Consider the following 17,541-nt stretch of genomic DNA (forward strand, 5'->3'; position numbering starts at 1 on the left):
AATATACATAACTGCTCCACTAACTAGGGAGTGTTTATGCAGGTGTTATTGCATTTTGAAATGGAAAGTAGGTGTATACAAATTTTCATATTTTCAGTATCGACTATTTGCCTGTTATCTGAACAACGGTTCGACTTAGACATCTTGAAACTGAGACTGAAGTCAGTCAGACACGTTTCTTATGGGGCAAGATGTGACACTGCTGTTTAAAAGGAAAGTTAATCAAATATGAAATTATATTTAAAAAAAAAATAATAAAAAATTATTGTTTTTATTTATGCTCCTCATGTTTCCCAACCCTGAATGGGGTTGTTTCTTCTCTAGAAACGTAAAAAATATTGGAGATTGTTGGGGTCCAAACAACAGTAGGCCCAAATGAATTCCAGACATTTTATAAATATATTCTTCCTCTGAAGAAGTAGTATCATATAGGTTTGATTAACCCTTTGGAGTCGATCCATGTTATAAGGCATTTTCTCTCGATAACCCCAAAAATAACTTAAATTACACTTTCAGTTTTGATCATACAGATAAGAGCAATACATCAATCGAATCTGTTAAGGGTTTATTTTTATTTTTATACAGACATAATAACAACAAAACTTTGTGCATTTATAAAATAAAGATAACAAACAATGTGTGCTGTCTGCAGCCTTTGTCTGCGCTGATCTTCATTTAGACACGCATCATTAAAATGAACTGTAACTCCGTGAATACCCAACGAAGAGACATGAGAGAGATATCTATAGAAAGCATGACATGTCTTCTTTAAACTAAACAACTGCTGCCGAAAGTAATCCACATGAAAACAACATGATGTCTTTTTTCACGTCTCTCTTCATTATCTTCTAATGTGACCACGCCCCCGCGCTGTGTGCTCTATTCAGAGTCTAATGTTTCACTTGTTCGTCAAGTTTTTTTATTTTTATTTTACTGTTTGCTTTGCGCTTAGAGGAATAAGACATAATTCACCCCAAGAAGATACGCTGAGGATTACCTCAGCATTTGAGAAGGACATGACAAAACTTCTCCAAGCCCCCCAAAAAATACCCTTAGACCTCAGAGGGTCAAATTATATTGATAAAATTTTACAATTTTGCATGTTGTTACAAAGTTGGCATTATATGGAGTCTTCAGGTGTTCCCAAATCTTTACAAATGCTGGATCCAAACTGGAACTGGTGCAATTCTGAGCAACTGATGCCAATGTTAATTTCGGGTAAATTATTACTTTAAGACCTACAGTTGAATATGTATAGTGGTTGTAATTCATTCTCTTTAAAGGGAATTCATGAATTTGACAATTTTCAAGGTAAATTGCTGCTAAAACCTAGGAAACTAAAAGCGAAAATGTAAATAAAAATACTAAGCCATGTTGCTTTTATGTACTAAACAGGAATAGCACTTTTAGATAATAGAAGTGCCAAAGTTATCAGTGGGGTGGTACATTTTTGAAAGGCACAAATATTTACCATTAAGGTACTTAATATGTTAATTGTAGGTACTTTGATATACGTTTTAATTTACTTATATTCACCCTTTAGGGGTAAATAAGGTACTAATGTGTACATTTTAATAGGGTACTATCCCTAGTGGCAGCCTTTGTACCTTTATCTGTGATTGAGGCATAAACAATGGAAAATTTCAAGCAACTGATAAAAGTGTGCCCGATCAGCTTTGGTACACTTTGACCTAGGGCTGGACGATTTTCAGAATTGTATGAATTAATTTGAATGTAATGTTTTGTCACAATTTTATTTTTTGAATGGAAATATTACCAAACGTTAGAATCACACTTTGACAATATGTCGGTGGTAACAGTAAAGAGAAAAGAACGAGTCAACCGGATGTCGGTGCACGTGATTAACCGCTCACGTGGGACACACTTCCACGCTCATGTCACTTAATACCATTCACACAGAATGTGCTTTTGTGTTGAAAGATGCAAATGGGCAGCAGAATAGGAAAAACATTCAAGAAGATGGGAGGGAACTTCTTTTAACTTGAGCATCGCATTTTTACAATGCCATTTCATGCATGAGGGGCCGCAAGAGATGCGAGCGCAACAGTCAAACATGTCCATGTTTACATAAGAAAAGGAAAAGCAGCACAATCAAATATAAACCATGTAACTAATATTCTATGTCTGATATGTCATGGTTGCATCATGGCCACAGGCTGAAAGCTGCTGTTGTTTTTACAGAACATTTATAGTTAATAATAGCCTACTTGTGTTATACCTTAATTCATTTAGAATTTGAATTACCTTGACTTTTGAGTTTTTTTATTTTTTAAGATATGTTTGACATGTACATTGTTGACAACTTCTTGTGTGGTGCACTTGGAATAGAAATTTCTATCTAGAGGGTTAATAAAGAAAAAATTACTTGAATCATGTTTTAGTTACTGTTCCATGCTGACTAGTTAAAAAGCATTAAAACAAAAAATATAAAATTTGGTCAAATGTTCTAGAAAAAAATCAAGAGTAAAATTTTTTGCCAAATTACCCAGCCCTACTTTGACCTTCACATAGTTTCTTCCAGAAAACGTTCTCAAAAACCAAATGCAAAGATGTTAAATGTGCTCAGAGCAATGATTCACCCTTCCTTTGAGCTCTTTAAAGACACTGTTAGCCATCAATCCTTCCCCCTCGCTCTAAGTTTAGTGGCTCTGACACAAAGGTACAATTAAACCCAACTCCAATTCAGCTTTAATTAAAACTACTGTTAGGAGCTTGACATTCACAGGCGGTCCGTCGCGGGATTGCTCATGAAAGTCATGTTGTTCTTTTAATTGCTCCTGTGATTTCATGGCCTCCTGACTTCCTGCTTTGTAAACCTCGTCTCCATAACTCCTGGTCCATATACGAATAGCGGAACAGATTGAATTAAAACAATGACGGTCTAATAAGATAAAGCACTCTCAAAATAGATTAACCTTTCCACACCAAGACACTTTCACTCCCCTCTTCTTTCGCGTATGTATGTAGCCCTCCAAACTTTAATCTTCATTACGTCCTTTGATTTCTTCTTCCACCGCTACAGGAAATGCATAATTTACACCCTTTGAAGTTCCTCCAATGATACTGACAACATGTTACCTTTAATCTTTAGAGCCCCTGAACATTAAATATTTAGCTATTAACTTAACAAAGGACGAGCCAGACCAAAACGTACTGTAAGTCTTGACTTCTCGACATCGCGCATTTACACAAGGCCAATGAGAAACAATTAACTTCAGAGAGAGTGCCGTGTTTTCTTTCTCGTTCTTCTTCCTTTCCAACCTGTGCTTGTTTTTCCTCCACGTTTATATCATGTCATTACTCTTGAACAAAAGGCGGAAAAGTAAAGTGCTGGCGTGTGCAAAAAAAGCGGCAAAGTATCTGCTTGACTTAAAGGCTAAGTGGCTGAACATCTCCCTGTCGCGCAGGTAATTCGGAAGTAAATTTGCTGCAGTTATTCACTTCGCCTGATCCCACTTTAGGTTTTTTAAATGAGCCGCGGGATGCGGGAACATTCTGACTGGATTATGTAAAAGCTGTATGTTTGTGTGCATGCGGGGGGGTTATGGGGGTATGTAATGGTATCGACAGTGACAGCGCTCTTTGGGAATTGGAGCTGTAGACTTGATCCTTGTTTTTGATTACGATGGCTTCCTGCTTGGTCTGGAGTGTGATGGGAATTCTCAATGACAGCGGTGTGCGGCTTGGGAAGCGGCCAGAGGAACGTGAAGAGGTTTCTGTGTTAGCTTCTCTATCTCTGTCCCGAACCGCTGCTCACTGCCCTTCAAATGGTCCCGCGTAGGGCGTTCGTGTCATTTGTGTCACGCTGGTTGTGGCGGTACAGAGGTGTGATTTGGTCTATTTCTGGCCGTTCAGCCGCTGTGCGAGAGAACAATGAATAATTAAGGACTTCCTCTCGCCATATCGCTCCTGAAATAGAACATAATAACACAGCCAAGTGTGAACAATTAACAGACGGAGAGCGACGCTAAACACCATCAAGGCTTGCTCAGAATCTCTCAGCAGACACTCAAAGGCACAGTCATTCACACAATGTGGGGTTCGGTGCTGCTATCTTAGCTAATTTAAAGGTACTTATTAAATAATGCAAATTGTCAGAAGTGTGGCCTAGCAGTTAGCGCTGCGCTTCAAACGCGTTGAGCTATGATGCTAATGTGGGAGATCTGTTACCTGCTCTATATCAAGGGTCACAGCCTACAAACTCGAGCACTTAATGAAAAAAAAAAATTGTTGGGTGTTCTTGGTAACACTGATCATTTTCAGTAATAATATTTAAACATCAATGCACACGTTTTGCTTATCGTGTTTCTATTTCAGTCTTAAAAATAGAAATTAAAGAATAGATTTTTTTTTTAATTGCTGTTAAAAAACGCAAATAAGACAATAATGCCATAAAACTGTGCTGAGCCACATGCTTTGTAATAGTTTTGATTATAAGAAAACTTTATTAAAGCATACTTTTTTAAACATTAATGAAACATGCTTTATTATATAAAAACATATATATTATTTCTAATAATGCACAACAGATAATTAGTTAATGCACTTGCATTAAAAATAAAATAAAATGATCCAGTATGTATGATTTCTAGCCTAAGTAATGCACAAAGGCTGTTTCATAGCTCTTTGCTCAGTAAAGCAAATTCACAGCAGTATTTCCCCAGCTCTGCCTGACCCCTCATTATAAACTGTCTCTATGCTCACGTTCATTTATAATGCTGCATATGCCTGTCCTCAGGCACTGCATTTTTCTGCTCTCAATACTACATTGATTTCCTGTATGACTTCATCTGCTTAATACCCATCGGCTCCGGGCTCTCTCTCTCTCACAAATACACACACACACACACACACACACGTTTATGTGCCCTGTCCAATAGGTTCTTAACTCAGTACACAGTATAATTTGATTATTATGACACAGAATACTTCCTACATGCTAAAATTAAATGAGTATCCTTAAATAAATGGTCAAGAACTTAAATTGATTACATTTTAGTCAATTTAATCATCTATGTTTATCTATATAATAATAACAATAATAATAATAATAATAAATATTTCTTTAAAATTTTTTTTTAGATATATAAAAAAACTTTTCATAATATAATATTTATTTTATTTATCCATATAATCTTTATTTTAAAAATCATTAAAATATTTGTAAAAAATCATTGTATTTATAAGCTATATTTCATTTTAATTGATATGTTATCATTGAATTGTTGTTGTTGTTATTATTAGCAGCTTATTGTTTTAATTTAATTTATTTATTTTGCATAGATTTATTTTATTATTCGTTGAGACCATGTGGTCGCTGGAGCTTTGGTGATCATGTGACACAAGTTAAAGCCCACCCCCCAGTTGTTTCCTGCCCTCTTTCTATTATTTGCATGAATAAATGTATATAGGACTTTCAAAAAATAGATACAAGAGGTTGTGCTGTATTACGAATTGGTAATGTTAAGCAAAAGATGCAGTCTAGAGATATTTAATAATGAATTATTAATTTACCTTGGTCATACATGAACCTTTACCAAGATTTCCCAAAAGCAGGCGTCCTCTGTCTCACTGTTGTTGTTTTATGTGAGTTAAACAGAGCACAATGTGTTTTCCCTCGCAAACCTCACCTGTTATTGTCTGCGGGATGCATCAGTCTAATCGCAGGAGCCATGGTTCAATACGGCAGGGCGAGGTGCAGGTCCCCTTAATGAAAGAACTGACGTTTACCCCCGGACCACTGCATTCATCAGCCTACACTCTCTTCATTATGCTCCACAAAGAGCTGCCAATGAAAATGCTGCGGCTCATATATTAAACCCTGTGATTGGCTACAAGTGTATTATCAGTCTAATGTACTTCCAAATACAGAGCACAGGCCATCTATCTGCGTTGGACACATGGGAGGAGAAGTATGCCTGGAATTAGGAAGCAATGTGACGTTTTGATAAGAGGTATTTACTAGTGAAAAAGAAAATTGTTTAACTCCGAAATAAGAAATGAAATTCTGCCAAAACTGAAAATCATTTGTCCTTCCAAACCCCTTATGACTTTTTTTCAGTGGAACGCAAGAGCAAATGGAAGGATCAAAAGTGGCATTTAATGTCAATTTTTAAAGTTGTGATTTAACAGAAGTAGCAGCAAATCGTGCATTCAGATCAGGGTTGCCAGGTTTTCACAACAAATCCTGCCCAGTTGCTTCTTAGAACTAGTCCAAAACTAGCCCAATCGAGTTTCCGGGAGGTTCCCCGATAAAACATTTTTTGGAAGGGTTGCCCTGGTAAAATTAGCATTTTAGGGGCTAAATATCACGTTATTGGTATTGGTATAGGGGTTGCTTCAAACCGTGGACATGAAAAACAGTCGCAGACTTGGCAACACTGGTTCAGGTGGCGCGGCAGTTACTACACAGAGCCGTAGTCTACCGACAACTAACACAAAATCATTTTCAAAATCGTCAAAGAATCGCCTGTGATTTAAAAATCGATTCTTTATAGATTGTCAGTGAATTACGGCTCTGTGTAGTAAATGCCAACCGGTGTTGCCAAGTCTGTGGTTGTTTTTCATGTCCGCGGGTCAAAGCGACCCCAATACAAATAACGTGATATTTAGCCCCTAAAATGCTAAATTTACCAAGGCAACTATGTTAAAAAACGTATATTTTAACCCCAGGAAGCAATTTTTTCTAGTTTTGGACTAGTTTTGAGAAGCAACTGAAAATCGCATTCGATTTTTTGCACAGCCCTAGGAGGCAGATTTAAATGTAAGCTTACAGTAGATTGTAAGAAACAGTGGGGATTCTGACATACGTCATGAGAAGTCTGTCGAGACATTTTTGTTAAAGTAAACGAAATAAAAACAAATTAGAAAAGTAAGCATTCACATGAATTAACTGCTCACAATGAGATGCATTTGATGCTGACTTCAAAGGTAAATCGTGCCATTTCTGCGCCTCTAGTGTCACCATTCAGTACTGCACATGAATAATGACTGTTTTCAAACAGGTTTCCAAATGGATGCTGTAAGATGAGCCTGTGTTGCTGTTAGTCTGCTCGTGACTTTGTGCTCGTTTCTCCATAGTAAACTGCGATGGGAGAAAGTATTTTAATATGAAAATCAGTTTTCATTTTCCACATTTACCTTCCTCGTCAGAGTGAATAAGGATCTTGTGTCTTAAATAAATAAAGACAGGATTCTGATAGATGTTGTGAGAAACATGAATGTATAGATGATTGTTAGATGTCTGTGTCAAGATCCCTCATTACTTTTGCTCTCTGTTAATGAAACATGTGTGCATTAGCTAGAATGGTAATTTCCCCCCTCAAGCCAAATCATTAATAATGATATAATAAGCTGTATTTATTTTCCTGAAAAGCTCAGTGTTATGCTTATTTTTTTAGTCGTGCTGTGAAGTCTCATCCATGTCCTAAACAGGCACAACACCACGAGGTTCAGGCAATTTTGAAGTCCAAACTGAAGTGAAAATGCTGCAGAGCACAAAAAAAGAGAGAAAAAGACGAAGAAAAAGATTAGACGAACTTATGGATGTTTCTCCGGGCGTCATACATTTTTGTGGATCCATGTGAAATGTGAGAAGATAATAAAATAATACTGGAGACCCAAGTTATATATTTAATGTATTTAGTTGTATATTTATAAAAAAAAATTTAAAATATGTTATCTAAAAAATATGTAATTCTGTTCAGCCTTATTAATAACAATGAACATTAAAAATAGATGGCTCTTTATTTTAATTCTGCGCAGTGCATTAAAACTTGTTCCTTTTAGCAAATATCTGTAAGGAAGAATGATGCTTTGAATTAGATTCCATAGAAAGCTCTATTGGGATTATTATTTAAGATATTCCTCCCTAAGAGGCTGAGTATGCCACGTTCACGTACAGTAGGTGGACAACCTAAATGGGTTTTACCGCTGCGCATAGTGTGTTAAAATCATTCGCGAAACTACCCCCAGGTGGCGCAAAGGGACGGATCACGAAATGAATGTTATTGTTAAATGAGATAAAAGGAGGAGGTAAAACAACAATAACATTATGATATAACATTGTAACATCTTAAAAAAAAAAAAAAAAAAAAAAACATAAAAAAAAAATTAAGTTCACCAGAAAATGAAAATTGTCATTATATTCTCACCTTTGAATGAATGAATGAATGGAATATATTTCTTTCTAGCTACATTATATACATAGAGTATTATACAAAAATGATATAATATAAGAACATTACATTATAGAAAAATGTTTATATAAACCCAGAGGAGGGGTTTGCAATATAGCACACAATGTTTGAACGGACGTTTGATTGGCAAGGCTGGTTTTTGAACATTTCCGCTTTTATGTGCCACACACAGGTTTGGCGATTTTTGGGGCGAACTATTCCTTTAAGCAGTTCCTTCAATTATAAGCTCATGTGAAAGAATGTGCTTCAGCACACACTCACACACAACCATTAAACAGCTCGTTTCCTTAGCGGGCCCCAGTCTGTGAAGAGACTAATTAACATTTTTATGCAAATGAATTTCTTCTTGTCTTTCCCATGCCTAATTATTTCTGTTATTCTAATATTACTCTCACTTTGATGTACCATTTCTGTAAGTTTGATCGCGCCCTCCACCATCGGCTGTGTGTGAGAGAAAGCGTAAAACACAGAACTTACTAGAGGTAAAAATGGGTTGATTCTCCCCGCAGCGCTACAAGAAGACTTATTTCTTGACATTGGAGATTTGTAGTTGTTTGCTTGCCGCTGCGGTCGCTCACTCGCACACAAACACACATGTACTTCTGGAGTGTCAGCTCTGAATACGGCTGTTAATATAATGATCCTTAAGGGGGAGCTCACACACACACACACACACCAGCGGCCCCATTTTTTTATTTTGGCTTTATCTTTATAAGGTGTAACCTGACGGCTCCAGCGATGGGCAGGTGTGCGTGCCTGCAGGTGAGGTGAGCTCCAGCGATGGGCCGGTCTCTCTCTTTAACTTACAGCTCTGATATTCCACGGCTCCAGCTCCTAGGAGGGCACATTGGCACTGGTTTAAAAATTATACAGTGTAAAACTATCATCATGTATTTTCATAAAGATGAAATATTGCTATCTGCGCCCACTTACAAGGGTTTTATTAATGACAGGCTGTCAGGCCCGGGATGCCCTGCATATTCGCATATTAAACAGGCAGGAGCAGAAATGCTCCTTTTATTGCCTAGAGACATAAATCAGTGTAACACGTCACCTCATCATTTACGCTCCCCGCGGCCAAGTCCTCTCTTATTTAAATGAATTGGCGGAGCGCTCTGATTGGTTGGGTGGCGTGCGGGCCGGTTTAGGCGGGGTGATGGGGTGACACCGTAGCAGTTTAAATTGATATACTGTTTTTCTATTAAAATTGTTCAGGCTTCCTCCTCTCGGCTCCTTCATTTTTCGCTCATTCTCACACTCCTCTATTCATCTCAGCAGCTCTGAGACTAGGAGATTTTCAGACGCTGTGTTATTAAATACACAGTTGAACCATTTAGACTCCGGACTTCTGATACCGTTTTTGTATTTAAAGCAAGTTGTCAGTCAATTTAATATGTTTGTTAATATTGATTACAAAATGCTGATTGATTAATTACATTATTTACAGGCATAAATATCTGCTTGTTTATTCTGAATACAGCTGCACTGTTTGAGTTGCATTAACGAAATGTAATGGATTATGGAATATTTATTAGGGGGCATGATTGAATATGTTAATGTTTTTGTAATTAATCACAATAAATGCATTGAATTGATGGCTTTAGATTAAATATATACATGTTGTAATTTTTAGCCACACATTTTCAGAAGATAAGATAGATGGATAGATAGATAGGCAGACAGGTATAAATATTAAATATTTCAGTCACACTAAATTAAAGAAAATAACAGACATAACATAGTTTGTTTTTATTTATTAAAAAAAATAAAATACTAAAATAACTTCTGCACCTGTTTACCGTAACAGTATATTTCCTCTGGCTGTGGATCACTCATCTGAGGCGTTTCATACATGATAAATGCAATAACCTCTGCTGTTAATCACCCAGGCATGAGCTCTCGGTTAGTTGCCTTATATTTCTCAAACCCTGGTCCACTCACTTAGGGTTTGTTTTAATATGTACAATATTCCTTGCAGTCATGAAGAACTGTTATTAATAGTGTGCTTTTACCCTCAAACCGCTCAACTTTATTAATGACTCTTTTCATTTAAATCCATCAAAGCTTGTAGCAGAATGGCGGAAAGCATTATATATATATATATAATTTTTTTTTTTTTTTTTTTGCTGCTGGTGTGGGGCCAACACGTTTGTGTCAGAGCCATTTATCTTGTGACCTAGAATAGATTTAATTAACAGCCGCACACCCCCCCAAATACATTAGCACTGCCATAGTCTGGCCACTGAAACCAGCTCTTAATTCCAACCGCTTTAGCTAATTTTATATTCCACCAGCAGGACTGTTTAGGATTTGGTGTATTTATCAGCATAGGTCAATAACACAGCCATGTTTGTTCGTCTCATGCCTTATGCAGTGTGCAATTTTCACTTTTACATGTCAAGTTCACTTTACGGTCTATGCTGTCAGAGCGTTCTCGTTAATAACTCTCGGTCAGAACTGTGGTCTAGTGGTTAGCCCATGCACTTTTGTGGGAAATGTACGGTAAAATCCCAAATAACGTGCATTTAAAAAAAAAGTGACTTGGTTTAAGAACAGTGGGAGCCACTTGGACACCTTCCCGTAGCCTGATAAGGATGTGTAGCTTAGTATCCATCATTAAAACCTTTCTTCAGGACCACTTCAGTCCATTTCACCAAATACATGAATTAATGACCAGGAATTAATTTACAAGCTTTTGAAAAAATTGCTGATTCTCCTTGTCACAAGGTCCAGAATATTTTAACCAGCTGTCCCCCACTGTCAAATGTCCTGGGATACAGAATCACTGGAAATGTTTTCTGTCACGTTTCGACCACTATATGTGCTCAACGTTAGCCCACAAGTGGCAGACAAAGGCACATTTGTAAACTGTAAACCCCGCCAACACTCATCATGGTCATTATCAAAGAGAACACACCAACCTGAACAGCTTGAAATTATGTTTTCGACTTAAGTCATACATGTCCCTCGGGACATTCAAGCATTCATAAAATATGATAGGAGCCTCTCCTCCACATAAATTAATGAAAAAGTGTTCAGAATATACTTAAGCTCACTCTACAATACTCCAGTCCTTTCCCGTACAGGTCCCAGAGAATCAAAAGACAGATGAAGCCGCCCGCTCCCCCGTCTTTGCTTTAAAGTGCCCATCCAATCGGAGCACAGAAAAATGATATTAATCTGGACTGCCTGCTACTTTCATTTACCCGAGTCTTTGCCCGGGGGACGCCGCGTGCTCCGAGACTTCATAAATTTACAATGAAACATGAACACATTTCCGCACCATGTGTCAGAATCCAGGGTTTTCGCAGCCGGGTAGAGGCGACAGGGCTCCGCCGGACTGTTTGTTTTTAATATAGAGGGGGAGGGGGTGGGAGAACAGGGAGTTTTCCGAATAGCCGGAGAAAGGGTGTGGGAATTTGGGAATGTGGTAGGACTTGGGACAAACAGGGAAGATGACTCTGAGCGGGGCGAACAGGTTTAAGTGGCTTTGGTTTACATCGGGGGCTCGTCCGGGACTCAATCATGGCCAGAGATGGTGATATGATGGCTTTCTTTATGTGCTGTGCCCTCTCCAGAGGAAGTCCTATCTCATCCCAGAACAGAGGAACCGACCTGTAACACGCCTTCCCTGCATTCATTTCCCCTCTCTTTTTATCCTTCTCTCTCATTGCTCTCAGGTCTGGAGTCTTGTGTTGTGGAAATGAGGTAGAGACTTGAGTACTTTATTACCGCTCTAAACAAGCACCTCTCCCTACGGTGCCAGTCCACCACTTGTTTCTGCTCTTTTATTCCCTCCATCACACACTCCACTTCTTTAGGGACTTCGGCTTTGAGTCCATCTATGTCAAAAGCAGAATTGGCTCCCTGAGTGCTGGTTAAAACCAGAGCGAAAAGAGAGGCCTCCTTTTGTTCGTCCGTGCCAAGAGAGGCTGCTTTAATCATATCTTTAGCACTGATAATGATTCCGACATGTTTGCGTTATTGTACCGATATGCGGGCGCTGAAGCCTGCAGGGCCGGCGCTTGAAAACAACCCTGTTCATTTTCAGGCTATTGACTGTCTGCGGCGAGCCTGAGAGAGCTGCTCAGCCAGCGGGAACAACAGCCCAGATTTCCCCGTCGCGGGCCAGCGCAGTCAAACGGCTTCATTTCAGAGCCTGACATGTTCTATACGCCACGCGCCGCTCCGCTCCGAACCGCTGCACAAATTGATTTTCTGTTGTTTTTTTTTCCTTCATTTTTTTCTGTCTAAACATGGAATTCAACAGAATTGTCATCATTGTTGACGGATAACTCAATTACGAAATGTGTCTGTACTTTTAAAATCTATAAAATCTGGACAAACCTTTTTCAGTGGACAGCTATGTGTCTGTATATAGTTCAGGCAGTTAGTTACTTAGTCTGTTCTGGTCTGTTGGTTTGCATTTGAAGGCTGTATGTTGAAGAGTAAGTTGGAGATTTACTCAAATCAACATTTCTTTCTTTCTTTCTTTCTTTTTTTCTTTATTTCTTATGGTTAGTGACATTTATGGATTGTTGATTTGTTTGCTGATTGGTTTATTCTCATTTTTGTTTGTTCAGTATTTTGTTCTTTTCAATATTTTGTTCTTTTTTGTTGTAGTTTCTTCATTTATTTCTTGCTTGCTTCTATCGTTTAATCTTTTTTTATGTTCCTTTAGTATTGACCATTCTTTCATATCTTGGTATTGTTAGTTGGTTAGTTGGTTGTTTTTTGGGATTCTTGGATTGCTGGTCCTTTCACTCTTTTTTTATATTTATTTATTTATTTTTTAAATTGTTTGTCCATTCATTGCTTTGGTTGCCAAGTTGGTTGTTTTTTTATTTGATTGTTAGTTCATTTGTTTTTGTTTTTTGTTGTTTTTTTTTTATCTTTTTTGTTCTTTCTTTGTATTCGTACCTCTTCATTTTTGTTTTTCATTCATTTTTCTGTTCTTTGATTTTTGTTTTGTCTTTATTCTTTCCCTTTGGTCACTCCTTGTTCAATTGCTTGGCTTTTGGCGAATGGCTAATTGTGTCTTATTTGTTTTTGTTTTTTTTATGTCCATTCCTTCTTTCTTTTGTACTTTTTCTTGTGTTATTATTGTTTGGATGATAAGTTTATTGGATCGTCTGTTCTTTAAAAAAAAATTGTGTTATGTGTTGATCTTTTTCATCTGTTCATTATTCCTTTCGTTTGCTCTTATATTCTTTCTTTGTCTGTTTTTCTGTCTTGCCCAGGCTCTCACCCTCCCTTTGTCTCTTGCTGACTGTATTGATCTGTGTGCGTTTGTGAGTTTGTGTTTAAACAGATCGCCTCACGTGTGGGCAGTGAAGGAGACAGTTAGCAGAGCTGCTCCTCATTTAGCATAACATCTTAATTCCCCATCTCTCTTCAGCCGGAAACGCCAACTTACTCACCTGGAAAAAAACACCATTAACTCCGGCCAGGGAGTCCGCCTACCTCTCAGGCAGATTTAGACTTATCCTTGTGGATGTGTGTGTGTGTGTGTGTGTGTGTGTGTGTGCGATAGGGGTGAAGGTCAGGAGATTCATACTGGTTCCGGGTCAGAGATTGCGTGTAAACCCAGGGCCCTACAGGCAGGATAATCACAGTGTTCCCTCACTATCTCCCACAGTGGATTCCAGTCATTAATCACTGACTCTGGGCCTGTCCTGGTCTCTAACACACTACTCCTCGTCCTCCACCGCTCCTAATAGCATTACTGTATTCACACACAGCTACCTACATACCATAGTTAACTTCAGAAAGTGCCAACTAAACTTCCTCGACTTGTCATTTATATATATATCCTTACTACTTTAATTAATTCCAATTTTCCATAAAAACATATGGATTATTTATTAGTGTTTACGTTAAAAAACACTTTTACTGATCGCATGATCATCTGTTGTTAAAATCCCAAAGTAACCAAACGCCAGCCTACTCGTTTGCCTCATCCCTCGTTCTTTCCTTCCCTCTCAGCTTGACCTTAATTGATAATAATGAGGGAGAGATTATTCTCTCCGGTCTTTCCTCTCGGAGTGGAGGTGGAAATTTCCTTCTGCTTTCGAAAAACCAGATTTCACTTACAGAACTTCTTGTGGAAAACTAAAACAGCCTTACAATTAGTCTGCTTTGACTTTCACGAAAACAATGATGGGGAGGTTACAGGTTCAATCCGTTGCTTATGAAATATGAGTCCACGATATAATGTGATATATTTCCAAGTGACATCATTTGTAATGTTGGGGAAAGTTACTTTTAAAAGTAAATGTTTTACAATGTTGCGTTACTCTATAAAAAAGTAACTAATTGCATTACTTTTTTTATGGAAAGTAATGCATTATATTACTTTTGTGTAACAAAGTATAAGTATATTAGAAAAGGTAACGCCAATATTTTCTTGATATTTTTTTGTTGTTTTTTTTGTAATTTTACTAGTAATGCATTACTTTACTAGAGGTACACTGATTATGTAACTTGCGCTATTTGTAATCCATTATCCCCCAACACTGTATTCAACATTAATTTAGGGCGGGACTTATTTTTATCCACTGGATACTGATTGGATGTTGAAAAGTGGACATTCCATGCCTGAATTCCAGTTTAATGGAATAATGTAGACTGTTTAATTGTGCACAATGGGACCAGGAACATGTATTTGAGAAAGCAAACACAGAGGTTTTTTTATTTCTCCTGCTGAGTGTGTGAGAGTGTGTGTGGTTTGAGCTGGACAAAAGGCGGTTGACCTGCGGAGAGGCGACTCTCCCCCTCAGTCTGGTCAGGGCCTTTTGATTGACTCTTTGACAAGCTCTCCTTGCCCTCTCTCCCCAGGCCTCCGCCCGCTCTCTTTACAGAATCGTTAAACAGATCCTCTCCCCTCTCGTACCAACTTGACTGTCCTTCACCCTTCACCCCCGCCGGGAGAGCCGGGTGCATCCGTCTCTGTGTGTGGGAGCGGACAGGAGCGTGTTTCACAGCGGGTTATTCAGAGGAAATAATTAGAAAACAACCAAGCTTGTGCGTCTTCATCAGGTGACCCGGTGATGTCTGACTGCGGTGCGCTGGAAGTGGAGACGAGGTCAAGTCTGGCTGGTTTTGACTTGTTGTGGTCTGTTAGTTAGATTTCTGTTCGCTAACCTGTTCCCTCCCGAAGACTCGCTGTTTCTCTGTCCCTCATTGATCAGCGTACGGCTCTGTTAGCCGAGCTCCAGTGAGCTGCTATGATGGAGTCCACGTGATGTCATCACACTTTATTCGGGGGATCGTTAAAGGCAGGCATCAATTTCCTTCACTCTATAAAAATATCAAAGTGATTAAGCACACCATCGGTTTCCCCAAATATCAATACATACCTCCAGATCCCGCTTCAAAGGAAACGGCCGATAAAAGCATTACATGTATCTGTTCTTCTCTGGAACTGCAGGAGAAACAAGGGAGGTTCTCACAACTACACTGCAATCAGCTCAATAATGATCAGACTTATCACGCTGCTAACATGAATTGAAATCTTTATTATGGGGGTGGTGGAATAGAATAAAGTAGAATAGAAGACAGCAAAAGAACCAACAGAACAGTGGTGAGAATAATAGAATGGAAAATAATCAAATAGAGTGCAACAAAATAAAGTAGAATATAACGATGGAATACAACGGAACACAGCAGAATGAAGCAATATAGAAAATAATAAAAGAGAATAGATTAGAACAATAGTATGAAGAATAAAACAGAATACAGTGGAATCAAAGTAGCACAGTGGCATATAACGCTAGAAAATAAAAAAGGAGAAATAGAATTTAACAGCATAAAATATAGCTATCAAATATAATAGAAAATATATTACAAAAGTAAAATAGAACAGAACAAAAGGAACAGAAAATAACTGAGGAGTGAAATAGAATGTAACAACAAAATGAAATAATTAATTTGAATAGAGTTGTGCCCAATATAAAAAAACCAGTGGAACAAATTACATGAGAATTTAACACTCACATAAATTAGAAATAGTTGGGAAAACGGTGTATTAAAATGCAACCAATGGAAGTATAGCAGGCAGTCCAGATTAATATAATTTTACTGTGCTCCGATTGGATGGGCACTTTAAAGCAAAGACAGGGGAGTGGGCGGCTTCATAAATATAGAATAGAATAGAATTGAGTCTAATACGATTTTGCACAATAGAATTAAACCAGTGTAGAAAGCTATATAATAAAATAGAATAGAACAGAAAAGTATGGTACAGAATAAAATAGTGGAACCCAAAAGAATAGAACTGAATACAGTAGAATTTAACAGATCAGCATACAATAAAACAGAACAGAGAATAGAATAGCACAGAGTATCTGCTATATGATTTACTCTAAAGAGAATAGTATATGATAGTATAGAATAAATACAGTAAAATAGATTTCAGTAGATTGGAACTGAATGAAAATAGAACAGAATTGAATATTACACAATAGAATAAATATAGATTCCAGCATAGTAGAATAAAACCCAGTTTTACACTACAGAGCACGATGTATCACATTTAATAAAACAGATACAATATCAAACTCAAATTGAACACATTAGAATATAACAGCAGAATGAAATCAAATGGTGATATAAAATGTAGCAATAAAATGAAATGGAAGATAATTGAATTGAAAAGAATCGTGCACAATGACGTTCCAGCAAAATAGGATATATTGTACAAAGAAGTTCAGTATAGATGTAAAATAGAATATAGAATATGAATAAAATGCAGAAAGTGCAGAAGAAGCAGCAAGTAGAATTCAATAGAGAACACTGGAATAAAACGGAACAAATCAGAACATGATAGAATCTAACAGAATAGAGCAAAATATGTTGCAGAATGTAAGATAACCATAGAAATAGAATGGAATACAGTGGAGAACAGTAGATTTAAACAGAGCAAACTATAATAAATGACAACAGTAACACATTGCACAGTTGGAAATGGAATACATTAGAACAGAGTAGAATAGAAAAGAACAGAAAACTACAGAAAAGCTAGCTGCTTAAAGGAAGAGGACACACAAAAATGAAAATTTTCACCGTTTACTGATTGACGTTTTCTCTCGGTTTTATTTATTTTAATTCGATTTTTATTTTATTCTGTGGAACATAAAATTAAGTCATACATACCTGGAACAACATGGGGGTGAGGAAAGGACACAGTTTCAGTTTTTGTGTGAACTACTGTATCTCATGAAGTTCATGTAAGAGCAGAGCTGCTGTTGTTAATCAGTACTGTCATGTGAAAGCCGGGCTGGTGTAGTGTGGGATTCCTCCTCTCCTGCTCTCTGGAGGGGCC

The 17,541-nt window shown here is 37.6% G+C and overlaps 1 protein-coding gene across 1 annotated transcript in view; it reads left to right on the forward strand.

Moving 5' to 3' along the window:
• LOC128014368 (WW domain-containing oxidoreductase) overlaps positions 1-17,541 on the forward strand; it is a 194,483-nt gene that overhangs the window by 111,913 nt on the left and 65,029 nt on the right. The window lies entirely within an intron of this gene.

Source organism: Carassius gibelio, chromosome B25 (genome assembly GCF_023724105.1).
Source record: "Carassius gibelio isolate Cgi1373 ecotype wild population from Czech Republic chromosome B25, carGib1.2-hapl.c, whole genome shotgun sequence".
Taxonomy (NCBI): Eukaryota; Metazoa; Chordata; class Actinopteri; order Cypriniformes; family Cyprinidae; genus Carassius; species Carassius gibelio.